Genomic DNA, 13,491 nt, shown 5'->3' with positions numbered 1-13,491 from the left:
ATGTGTCAAGATTTCCAAGCCACGCTTAAGAGTTAAGAGGGCTGCTTTATGATGGTTCTCAAGTCCCCCAGCTCGGTCCATCACCTCTTGGGATAGTTTGGAGACCTCATCCTCTCCCATTTCTTCAACAACTAACACTACCAAAAGGCCGTAGTCATGCTTAGGGAAATTAAGCAAAAATCCAAGAAATCCCGCCATAACTATATATAATGCTTTAACGACGAGGCCGTTGAAGTCAAAGATCTCGATAAAGCCCTTGTCACCCTCATCTTTCAACTTCTAGATTGCAAAGAGGCCACACTTTAACATGGTAAAGTTCTTATCAAAAGCGCAGAAATATCTCAATGCAAAAGAGGTTGAGGCTAGTAAATGGGCATACAAGAAGATGAAGGACAAAAATAAGTCAAGGCCTGGCAGCTTACATAAAAAGGACAAATCTAAACAGATTACACCATCATATGAGAGCTATACTTCCCTTAACACTACTTGACCTATATCCTTGTGCAGGTCAAGAACCAAGAGTTCATGCAATATCCCTCCAAGATGAAAAAGAACCCAAGAAAGGGGAACCAAGACAAGTACTGTAAGTACTACCATGGTGTCAGTCATAACACGGATGAATGCCATAAGCTTTCCAGTCAACTCATTTTGTTTGAGCCAGTCATAAGCTTTCCAGAGCTTACAATGGCTTGTTTTCCACTCTATCCATAAAGCCAATAGAAGTAAGAGAAAGAATGATCCAAGGAGTGCATTGGGGAGTAGCAGTCAACAAACCCTCACCTCGGTCTGACACTCCATGGACTTCCCACCTTATGGCTTGTTTTTTACGTAGAATCTTTCCCACAACAACATCGAAATGTCTCTTCTTAACTACGACCTTCTTCTTGTAGGCACCTTCGGCCTCAAAATTCTTCTTCTCAACAGCCTTAACGATGATCACCTTGCCTTTGGAGACCTTGCCCTCCTCCTTGCTAGCCTCAATTGTGACCTTTTTCACTATAGCCTCCTCCTTGGCCTTCTTCTTAACTATCAATGCCATCTTATTCCTCCAAGTTGGATCCATATCTACACAAACAAGAAGTCTAAAGTTAGTACATGCATACAACAACCAACGAAAAATTAGACAAGAAAATTGTATCTACCTAGCCTAGCCAAACTAAGGCCACCCTCCACCAAAGCTTTCTCCTTCAAGATATCATTAACTATAACACTCCCACAATGCCTAATGCATATCAATAACTCCTCCTCATCCTTCTTGTGTGGAACAACCTTTTTGAAGGTGAGGTTTAGGTTCCTTCACTTCATCTTGAAAGACCAGCCCTTGGGATAAGATATATAAAAATACTTGCCCTTCTAATTATGTACAGAAGATGAAGAACCCTTCAAGATTTTTCCTTTCTAGGCCATGAAATACAACCATCCTTCACTAGAGGGGTGATTCCTTTGAACATATAGGTTCCTAGATGTGTTTAGGGTAAGAGGAACACCTCGAAGGTGACATACAGAGAGACTGTTGATGATAGTCTTAATGGTGTTGGGTACTAGGTAATTCAAGGTAACGTTATGGTTCAGTGTCTTTGCGACAATTGGTGTTCATGGATGCATAACTCACCCTTACGAATAGTCTATGGCCTCTCATCATCCACAAGAACAATTGTTGAAGGAAGGTTGAGGTGATGTGTAAACTCTCGAGTGATGACTCAAGTAATAAATGGCAGGTCTCTCAACCCCTCAACCTCTCCTTTTATACAAATTCCAATGGCTAAGATCAATCCAGTTGAACGGATACAATGCATCTTTTTGGTTCCTAACATCAATAGTTACCATGTGGCACACACCTTAGGAGCTAAAATGATGTCAAACCAAAAATAATGGATCCCGAGCCAATTCCTCATCTTTTGAATAGAACGATCTCAAATTGTCACCCTCTTAGAGCTTGAATTGCCATCGTTACCAATGAATAAAGGCACAAAGGACTTCACACTATAATGATGGGGCCTACTCAAATATCCCTCAACTATTTCCATCACCTGACACTAAACTCGAGACAAGCTAACAGCCTCTACTTAAGCCTCAATTGTAGAAATGGGGGCATGGGATATAGCTTAAATCTTCCATCCAATCAAATATGGACACATGGCACATTCAGGGGCAACCCTATCATTGCACAGATTCCGAAGGGTAATTCCGATATTTCCCCCTCTGACTTAATGAGGACACATAATGGCAAGTGTTACAACCTTGATCGCACCCTTTGATGTATTATTGATAGAGTAATACTCGATTATGTGGTTGTTGCCTTAATCCCCTTGGACTTAATGACACTCGATGTGTAGAGCCATTACCCCATTACCAAAATTCCATTACGCCACCTCTAGGAGGGACCTCACCTATATGTATGGATCATTGACCACAACTAACCTCTTTTATGCACTCTTGTTTTCCTACTTAATCCTGCTCTCCTCTCACCTCAGCACCTCAACTCTTTGAAACTTTGGTTGACTAAATTGTCGGAGTCCACACCCTTGGACCACACTTCGAGGTCTCTAACGTCTTTTTGTGCTAACATGTAGGATCCTTGACCAAAGAACCTTGGAAGTTCCAAAGTTTTCCTTGTTGTAAACTTCAACGACATCAACCATTATTAGGTGAAGTCCTTCTATTACTCATTTTTTTTCTCAAGTTTTACATAATCTAATAACTTAATTGCCAGTTTTGTTTTGTTCTAGATATTTTTCTTAGGTCAATTTCCCCTTACTCAACAAGCACAATATGAGTTGTATTAAAATCATGAGTCAAAATCTTGCATGATTCTATGCTTGGGTTGTATAATAGCAATAATATCAGTTTGTTTGTGTTTTTAGTCCATGCACTATAGGGTACTTTATGTGTTGGGCATAAACTAAAGAAACATTACATATCTACTATTTGCATTAATCAACTTTCTCTATTGTTGTAGTAGAAAGGTAGGTTTCTTTGAGTTCTTTTTTTTTTTTTAATATGATGTGCTTATCATATGAAGTGATGATTATATTTATAATTTTTTGATTGCTTTAATCAGTTTATTTATATTAAACCAATATGAAATCATGTTTTGATTTGATGCATGTTAATTGTTACCACTGGATTTTCTTCTTCAAGGTTTTGTCAAATATTGCTTGATGAATTTGATATTTTACAATTCTACTTGGCAGCACTATTGAAATGAACTTTTCAACTCTATAGGGAAGGAGCCTGGAATTTTTTATGAGGGGGGACAAAACCTTAAGTGGATTTGGAGGTGGGGGTATAAATATGGATGGGCCCATAAGGGGGGGCAACCATTGAGGTAGGGAATGGGGAGTTGTACAAAAGTGAGAATTTTTGGACCATGGGGGGGGGGGGCATGTTTCCCCTGGGTCCCCCTAGCTCCCGCCCCTGCAACTCTAGTCTCCACACTTATAACTGGGTTAGAAAAGCTTCTTTTATGAAGCTTGATTTGATCTCTTTTTTCCTTAACCCTCCCAACCTTGGTGGCAGTCAGATTTGATCCTAGGTCTTTACTCCAATGGGTTAGAAGTCCTACCAACTAAGCCACCATTAGTTGGTGAAGATTGATTTGATCTTATAAAATGGGTCGAGTTGCATATGAGGAATCATCAGTCTTGTTGGCTTAATTTGGGTGCAAAATGGGGGTGCATTTTTCTTAAAAAATCACTACTATGCTCATTATGTCAAGCAAACCACTATAGCTACATATCGAGCTAAGACAATTAAAATGGATCAAGTTTTGGGCAACCCAATCCAAATTTGATATGATTAAAATAGTTAATCATGGTTTGATTGGGCTTAGCTTGTCCAGACCAGCTAGGTATTTGGCTAATCTAGTCTATTGCGGTCCTATCTGGTCTTTATGGATTTCAAAAATAATTTCATACTTAATTAACATTAGTAATGTTATAGTTAGTTAATTGGTAGTATTAATTATGGATTAACACTAATTAATTACTGAAAAAATAATAATAATTAGGGAAAAGTGTGGATGGGCCCAATTTACAATTCTAAATTCTAGTCTAGCCATAATAGATTTTAAAAAGACTTACAAACATAACTTTTGGAAAGTCTGAATAGATTCCCATGCCACATAGAAATTATTGTCTTGATTGATTTGGTGGCAAGCCAACATGGATTCTGTTAGACAATTGTATGCCCTTAGTTTATGCCCTTAGTTTCAATTAGAATGATGTACATTATGAATTTATTGTAAATGAATAAAGTACATATTTGATTCATGTTCCTGTGGTGTGTTTCTGTGTAATACCCTTAAACTGGACACTTATGAGACTCGTGTTAGTTTAGAATGTTCACAGCCGTTGGATAAGTCTAGGGAGATTTATCCTGCTAAGGCTGACACTGGTGTGCTGCCAAATGTTGGGGTGGCCTGTCTTAGCCTCCAAGGTGAGACCCAAGGCACATGCAGTGTAGGATTAATTGAATCTTTGAATCGGACCAGATTTTCAATTCTGCCCTGGACCTTGGAGATTGATGGGAAAAACTGGAAAATTACACCTGACCCCTACACTCGATTATGATACTACACTAGGTGTCAGATTGGGCTGTGTTTGATATGCCAATCAGTGAGATCCTTAGCGGGGGTCAAAACCTGTGTATGTTGGGACAGTCTGAGAATTCATCTGAGTGGGTGATCATAGTGACAGGATCAACCCCATTGTCGTACAAATGTAATGATTGGGGATGCACTCTCTCTTATGGAAACCAAGACTGCCGACAACCGATTTCAATCGTTGAGATTTGTTTTGCAAAATATATTTTATATGAGATATAAAAGTATATATATTATGGTTTCCAAACGTTTGCAAAAGGTTTTAATTCCCGGGATCCATGTGAGTAGAGAGTGTAGCACTGTTCCTTGCAGCCGAGGGAGAGGTCCTCTCTTGTCTAGCAGTGTTTGATCATTATGGACTGAGAGGTTAAGTGTAAGATCATTGAGGGTAATACCTGATGGGCTAATCTTGCATCTACCCACAGTCCTTGGGTGTTACAAGGTGGCTTGACCCAGGGACCACTTAGGGTAAGTGTTGGGCCCATAGAGCCCATGTGATTGGTTTCAGGGGGTGCACTGTCCATAACAATGTATTCGGCTAGGCCTTGTAACAAAGGTTGGGCTGAACCTATGTGGCTGATGTGTAGATCAATGTTTGGGTCCCACGCTATACAAGGAAGCCCAACTAGGCAACAGTTTGGAAGGCTAAGTGAGCACATAACCTTAATGGGCCTAAAGCCCATTTTGAACTGGGCTGATTTAATCAGTTAAATAAGGGGCGAATTTTGAGATTAGATTAGCAGATAGGATTGCGCCTTAACCCTATCCACTCTGAGAGTCCAGATCTAAATATGATTCAAATCTGGAAACATCCTAATGAGATTAGGAGAAGGCTGATCTAATATGCAGATAAGATAAGGGTTTACCCTTATCACTTAAAGGGAATTCTAATCTAAATATGATTTGGATCAGCAACTCTTAATGGGATTAGGAGCTGATCCCTTTAAGTTATAAAAAGGGGAAGGGGTGGCAGCCTTTAGACACACAAGTTCACCACCTGTCTTCAAAGTTGAAATCACAAAAGAGAGAATTCAACACATCTGCGAAAATTCTCTCTTGCCGCCTCCTTCCTGTTGCCGCCACACTTGCCAGTTCGATCTCCAATTCAATAGGAGAAATCAAGATTAGATCTTGATATCAGTTCCTTGTGAAGGGACTAATAGGAAGTTGTGCTCACATGCCATCCTGTTAATTCTTGCGAAGGATTAGGTTCTTGGGAAAAACACTGTTGATTCTGTTCCATCCTGTACTGTGCCATTTTCAGTGGGAGCAGTCTTTAGATCCTTCCTTAGGCGTGAACACCTTCGTTGGGAGATATTATTTCTCCGTATCAAGTATATCCCTCTCCTACTGCTTTTGTTTAGATTTGGTTCGATTTTTGGTTCAAAATTGATTCTTGAAAAATATGATTTTTTTTAAAATAGGGAATACGATTCCCAATAGGATGGAGAGAAATTTTTGAAATTCGCCCATTCTACTCTACAAGATTCGGGCATCCATGCGATGGATATCTCATCCCTTCAACTTCCATGTCACTCTATTGCATAAAACTTTTCAAAACCCCTTTTCCCCTTGAAAGACAAAGACTAAAATGCCCTTATTACAAAAACAAGACTCATTTGAATCTCTTCCTCTCTCTCTCTCTCTGTCTCTCTCTTTCTTGCCTTGCATTTCTTGCATCTTAAAGCTCACATAAATCGAAACAAAGTGCTCTTACTCATCTTTCAACTCCATTCTTCTTATTATTGTTAAAGACAAATTTTAGGCCTTCATTCAACCAATATTTTAACTCTCTTGTACTTCACTCCCTTTTGTTCATCCTTTTCATTACAATAGAGTTTCCTCTAGTCCTTCCACTAAATTGAAGGTAGCCCTAACATAGGCATCGAAACATCTCCATTGAACACAAGTATTAGAAGAAGAAAGAACTAAAAGATTGTTTTCTAAAGTTTTAAAGAGAACCTTTCATGTTTGGATGAGGAGTGTAGACACCCAAATTTTGCGCTCTTTAGTCTTTCTACAGCGCTTCAAGTTTCAAGCATGTTTCAGCTAACCTCTTAGCCGACCCTGGGGCATTCTTGGATTTTTACAAAAGCTTGGACCTCAATGATCCAACACCATAGGTGCATAGAGGCCAAAAATCCAAATCTGATGACACCTAGATCACCAAAATACGACACTGTGTACCCCTTCATCTTAAGACCCAAAGTCGAAACTAATTCTTATCTTCCGATTGGAGTCATTTGATCCTGGACCTCATCTTATGTCAAATAAAAAATTCAACATCATAGGTACATACAACCCACAAATCTAAATCCAATGACACCAAGGTATTTATATCTTGAAAATCCAACACCGTGTACCCCTTCATCTTAGCCGACCTTGGTGTTGGATTTTCAAGATATAAATACCTATGATGATAACACCTATACCCTTTCTGGGTCCGGGAATAGCCAAGGAAGATGCACTTAAGAGAACGGGCATCGAAATTGTCATTCCTGAGACCCAGATTATGGACGAAGCAAACACACCCAAATACCCTAGGCGTAAGAGGAAGCGGAGACAAAGCAGGAAACAAGACCATAAACGGAGAATGACCATCAAGGATGAACATGGGCATCTGATTAATCAAAAAGCAAGAGGTAAGCACTACATCACTCCAAAAGGGTTTGGGAACATGCATGTAATGCATTAGGGGCCGTGCGGTTTCCAAGAGATGGAAATTCTTTCTCTTAGCCACCCCGTTTTGTTGTGGTGTGTAGGTACATGAGGTTTGATGTATAATGCCATGTTGGTCTAGGTATTCTTGAAATGATGATGATAAATATTCACGGCCATTATCAGAATGGAAAACTTTGATGTGGGTACCAAATTGATTATGAATCTCAGCATAAAATTTCTGAAAAATGGTAAACATTTCACTTCTTTCTTTCATTAGATAGAGCCACGTCATCCTTGAAAAATCATCTACAAAAATGACAAAATATTTGTATCTATTATATGACATCACTTTAAAAGGACCCCAAACACATGAATAAATTAACGAAAAAGGACTCGACACACGATTATCAACCCTAGAACTAAAGGGAACATGATGGTGTTTCCCAAACTGACACGACTCATAATCCAAAACAGAAAGCTGACTCAAAGACAGAACCAAAGACTTCAAAACTTTTAGCGATAGATGACCAAATCGCCAGTGCCACTAGAGAGGAGAAAGGGATAACTTAAGAGCTATTGAAGTTCTGCCACCACCGTCAAGATAATACAGTCCACCAATCTTCATCCCCGTCTTGAGATCCTGAAAAACACACATAGAAGGATAAAAAGTAATGGAGCAATTAAGTGATTTGGTCAGCTTACTAACAAACATAAGAATAAAAGGCAATTTAGGAACATACAAAACTGAGGAGAAGGATATAGGGTCTAGGTCAACATTACCAACACCACAAATTGAGGATGTGAAACCATTAACAAGGGCGGCAGATTGTGATGTTGAGCAATGAGATAAAGAAGAAAACACACCTGGAGTTCCAGTCATGTGATCGGAGGCTCCAGAGTCAATGATCCAGGGATTGGGTGTGGATGCCAGACAAGCCATACCTGAGTGAGTGAAAGTCGTCATGTTCTGTTGTGATTGGATAAACCTCTCATATTCATCATGGGAAACACTCACCATCTCCTTCACGGGACCATCTGTGGATGTAGGAGGTATCTGATCAGATGAATGATTCTCCTATCTAAAGCGGGAACTGGAGTCACTGGTTGCGGCATGATTGGCCCAGGTTGAGGGTGGACCATGTAGATCATAACAATTGTTAATGGTATGTCCATCCATACCACAATGAGTGCACTTCCTCCAGCCTGAGCCACGTGTTCTACCACGGGCTCCCCCTGAATCTCTTCCCCCAGTACGACCACCACCACATCTATAAATATGCCCACCATTGCCACTTCGGCCATACACAGAACCATTACTACCACCATGGCCAGACTGAGCTCCCCGAGCCCTACGTCTAGCACCACGACCTCTTGATACAGCAAAGGCAGATCTATCTAAGATATTAGAGTTCTCAGTAGATCCGATAGAAATCCTCCAGAGTCGAGCAAATACCTATTCTAAGGAGGGGAAAGTTGATCCTCCTAATATTTGAGCCCGTACTGGTTCATATTCAGACTTCAATCCCACAAAAAATCTAGTCACATCAAGTTGTTCTCTCTGTTGTTGTTGGATCTTGACATCAAAAGTGAGAGGGTGATAGACATTCAACTCATTAAGTATGTTTCTCATACTGGCATAGTACTCCTCAAGACTCTGATTGTCCTGTTGCATATTAAAGTACTCTTGACACAACTAATACACTCTGGTTGTATTATCTTGACCCGAATACAATTTCTTCACATAGTCTCACACATCTTTGGTAGTGTCAAGAAACATGAAGTTTACACTAATCCTAGGTTCCATACTATTCTACAACCATGTGATGATCTGAGCATCCTCTTGCTCCCAGTTTTCATACTCGTGAGAGTCTGTGGAGGGTTTCTCATCTCTTATGTGTTTTACCTTCTTCTTTGCCTTCAGAAAGGTTTTAATGGATTTAGCCCAAGGCACATAATTCTCTCCATTTAGTTTAATGGAGGTCATCTAAACTTTCAGGTAGTCTATAGGCACCATCACATTACGTTTACAATCACTATTATCTCCCATTCTGTTATCACCGGTTCTGCACACTTGATGAATTCTATTACCACTAAATTCTGCAAACTGCACACAACTAGATCACACTCGTCACACTGGTTTCAACACTTGTTGTTGCTGAAAAGTGTGATCTTTGCACCACAAACCCTACCCCTACGGTTACCTGAAATCTCACCACTGTATGATCACAAATCTTCCTTTGAAATACACAAAAAAATAGCATAAACCCTAGCACACTACTGTCTGAAACTCAAGCATATGGTCTGAAACACATTTCCTATTTGATCCATAACAGATATCATGCACAGAAATCTCTTACCTTACCACTGAAGGAACAACCACACGAGCAGGAATTTAGTCCACACAAGACAGTCATTGCACCATATAGATCGACCCTCTATTCTTCATTGATTAGGGGAGGGCGATCTTAGAAACCATAACAGCCGACCACACAAGACCTGACTGGAGGCATAGAAACCTCCAAGGGAAGAGGGCGATCACTCCTTTTCATCCCTTTCCCTTATCTCTAGTCGAATGCAGAAAAAATCAAGAGAAACCCTTGATAGGATGTGTAGAGAATAGAAATCTAGGCAGACAGAAATATAGGTAGATTCAAGTAGCTCTAATACCATGTTATGATTCGGCCTTCCTTGGAGTTCTATTTGTCTGAGATCGGTTATGTAGAAAGAGGTAGAAAGGTGGAAAAAAGAGAGAAAGAGAGAAAGAAGAAAATCTGGTTCGAATTGGAAGTCTCAAATCAGCTCCCCCAGTAGGCCAGATAGTACTTTTATTATTAAAAATAAATGAAAAGACATATGTGCCCTTATTTAAGTAACGAGCACTGGTTCTAACACAACATTACAAATCAGCAACATTAATCTAGGTATAAAGACAGAAATACCCCTACGCTAACAATGCCAAAATCAGAGATTTATTCTTAGTGCAAAAGGTGTTCAACGATGTGCATTCGAGGCAGCAAACATTAATTCAACATTTGCAAGTTGATGCAATATGTTTATTTTTCTAGAAATCATTTCTGAGGTATGATAGTTGCTTTTTTTTTTTTACCATTAAGTCAATTTAGTTCATCTTTTTACTTCAGTTTCATCTCATTTTTATATTTATTTTTTATTCTTATAAGTAGTCTAGTAGGATTGGTTAATCAACCTTCCAACGACGAACATATCTTCATAGTGTTGACATTGCAAATACTTTTCTAGTAGATTCATATTTCACTCAAATAGTTAGCTTCTTGCATCATACATAGTTAAGCTCAATATATGTCTTTGAATAGGATAGCCACATGGCGTTTTTCTTAGATAAATTTAAGACCTATTAAGCATTTAGGTAGGTCCTTTTTATGCTCTTTAAAAAGTGTTCGATTCACACCATTGCACCTTTTATGCTTGATTTCAACTAGGAGTGTGGTTTCATTCATTCTATTGTAGTGTTAGTTTGTTTTTAGTATAACTATCCTATCATAATTACATTAGAACATAGGACATCATCTTTCACTTTCTTCTTGTTAATTTCCTAAGTCAAGTAAGGGTCCAACTTTACCAAATCAGCATTCACTAGGTTAATAAATAGTCATATTTTTTCACTTTTTGTACAATAGAGCATCTAATTCCTTTAGTAGACTCTAAACCCCATTATTTTCTGTTTTTTAGCAATGACCTATTCATTTTTTACATGTCTTAATGTTCTTTTCAAAATAAAACGCATTTTTCTTCTTTCTCCCGATTAACTTTTTTAAGGTGTTGGTTAGGCCCTATTAGTAGTTATTTGTTTTCTCATTCCACACATTAGCATTAGGTTTAGTTAGTGCTTATTTGAACTAATCATATTGTTCTTTAAAACCTGAACATCTTTAAGTCATCGATTATGGCATTGCATCTTAGGTTACACTCTTGTAATTTGACATAGGAGTTCCTTTAATTTTTAACTATATTTTAGCTAATTATTAGTCTTATTCTTTAATATTTTGCTCATCAATTTTGATTGTCATAATTTACATTTTCTAGTTAATTATTCAATTGTCATCTCTTAGTTTAATGCTTTATTCTTATATTAATTGTTAGATTATAGCTAGTTCTTTTGTTAATTTAATAATGTGATATTCGTTACTTGTCCAAGCCCAAAATTATTAACCTTTTTTGGAACATTGGTGAAGTAGAGGCCGGTTTAATCAGGCATGTGTGGGGTTCCTAACACCTTTCCACACTGTACCTTGGTCCCCTGGACCCTAAGAATTTCTATCCCATTGAGCAACAAGTCACCAAGAAAATAAATTGTTTTTCTTGCAAAATCCCCGGTTATCTTAAATTCCTAGGTGTTGACACTTGCCGTTTTATATGGTTCTTCATACCCTAAATGCCATCTTTGTGAACATTTACTTAGTTTCTAAATTGGTGAAATTTACTAAGATGGGATATAGGGTTGGTTGCACTTTGATCACCATCATAGATGTCTGGCATTGTTTTTCAATGAATTAGACAAAAAGCTATTTGTTGCACTTTGGCCACCCTCCCATATTGGCCTTGAATGCTTTAGTTGCTAAATTAGTAAAAGTTTACTAAGGTGGGGATTGAGGGAATGATTTGAAATGTAAGGACACATGGAAGCCATCTCATACATATATATTCACCTGGTGATAAATCAAGCTGTCAATTGTGTAAATCAAATAATGTGATTGGAAAAACTACACAATACTCCTACATATCTTCAAAAAAACATAACAAAAGATTTTAGTCATGATTATGAAATTTCATTGCCTTACAAAAAAGTAAGGAGAGAAAAAAGAATAACTTAATGGGTCTATAAACAATTTCATATATGCTTATCACTTATTAGTTATTTTGTGCTTAGCCTTCTCATATTAGCATTGCTTGGCATGATTGCCAACCTTGTAAAAATGTATTTAGATAGATTTGAGTTGTTGGTTGCATCAATTGGCAAAAAAAGTAACACATTCATTTGGTTTTCATGTTGTATGGTGATGGTTTCATGAACAACAATATAATAGTGTCAGTTATTGTATGTTCACTCTTCTTATGTTAGCCTTAAATGTTATAATTGCCAACTTGGAAACAATTTACCAACTTAAGATTGATGAATTAAGTTCAAAAGTTAGGACACATGGCAACCATCATTAATGCTTAATAGTGTTTTACAGTAAATTAACATAAAAAATAAAACTAAATAAAAATTTATCTCCAATAGGTAGCTTTTTTTCCCATTCTCTCCCATTTGCATCCATTGAGAGTTCAGATTCTACCTTAACTCTTTATCCAATAAGTTTAGTCAATTGAATATAAGGGGTTGAATTTTATAATGGGGACATATGAGCATTCCTATTAGGAACATCAAGGTTCAATGGAGAATATGATTGCGCTTTGGTAGGATCTTATATATCATTCCAAGTTAATATTTATTATCTCAATGCTCTAAGTTTGAGATATTGCACATTGTTCAACACCTCAAATCAAATTAGACTTGAATGCTCTAATTGCTAACTTAGTGAAAGTTTATCAAATTGGGTATTAAACGTTGGTTAAATTCATTAGTGATGACAACACCACCCACTTGACTTTCATGTTGTATAATGACAACTTAATGAATTAAAACAATATGATGGTTCTTACTACATATTAATTTTACATCCCTAATTGCCATCCTAGGATTGATGGGTTGATTTCATGATTGAGAACATATAGCAACTTCCATAAATGTCCAATGTTGTTTCATAATAAATTAAATATAAACTTCATATAATGATGTCAGTTTCATTTTGGTCATATTCACATTTTTGTTGAATGCTCTAACTACCAACCAAATAAACATTTATTAAGAAGGGATCAAGGTATTGGCTAAATTCATTAGCAAGGCATTACCATTCTCATTTGGATTTCATGCTATAGCATTAATACTTGATTTATGCCAAGTAATAGGCGTGGTTATTGTACACTAACCCATCCTTGTATCAGCCTTAGATGTCTGTCATCCTAGTAAATGTTTACAAAGATAGCGCTAGGTTGTTGGTTAAATTGATAAGCAAGAACATAACACCTTTCATTGCCCTTTAGGATGCATAGTGATGATCACACAGAAAATGATGTATAATATTGCTAGTTATCATGTGCTTAGCCTTCCCATACATTGGTGTTACTATCTTAGTTCACATTTACCA

This window comes from Nelumbo lutea, chromosome 2 (genome assembly GCF_056320005.1).
Source record: "Nelumbo lutea isolate HS-2025 chromosome 2, American lotus-T2T, whole genome shotgun sequence".
NCBI lineage: Eukaryota > Viridiplantae > Streptophyta > Magnoliopsida > Proteales > Nelumbonaceae > Nelumbo > Nelumbo lutea.
The sequence above is the reverse complement of the archived record's forward strand: the minus strand, read 5'-3'. Positions refer to the sequence as shown.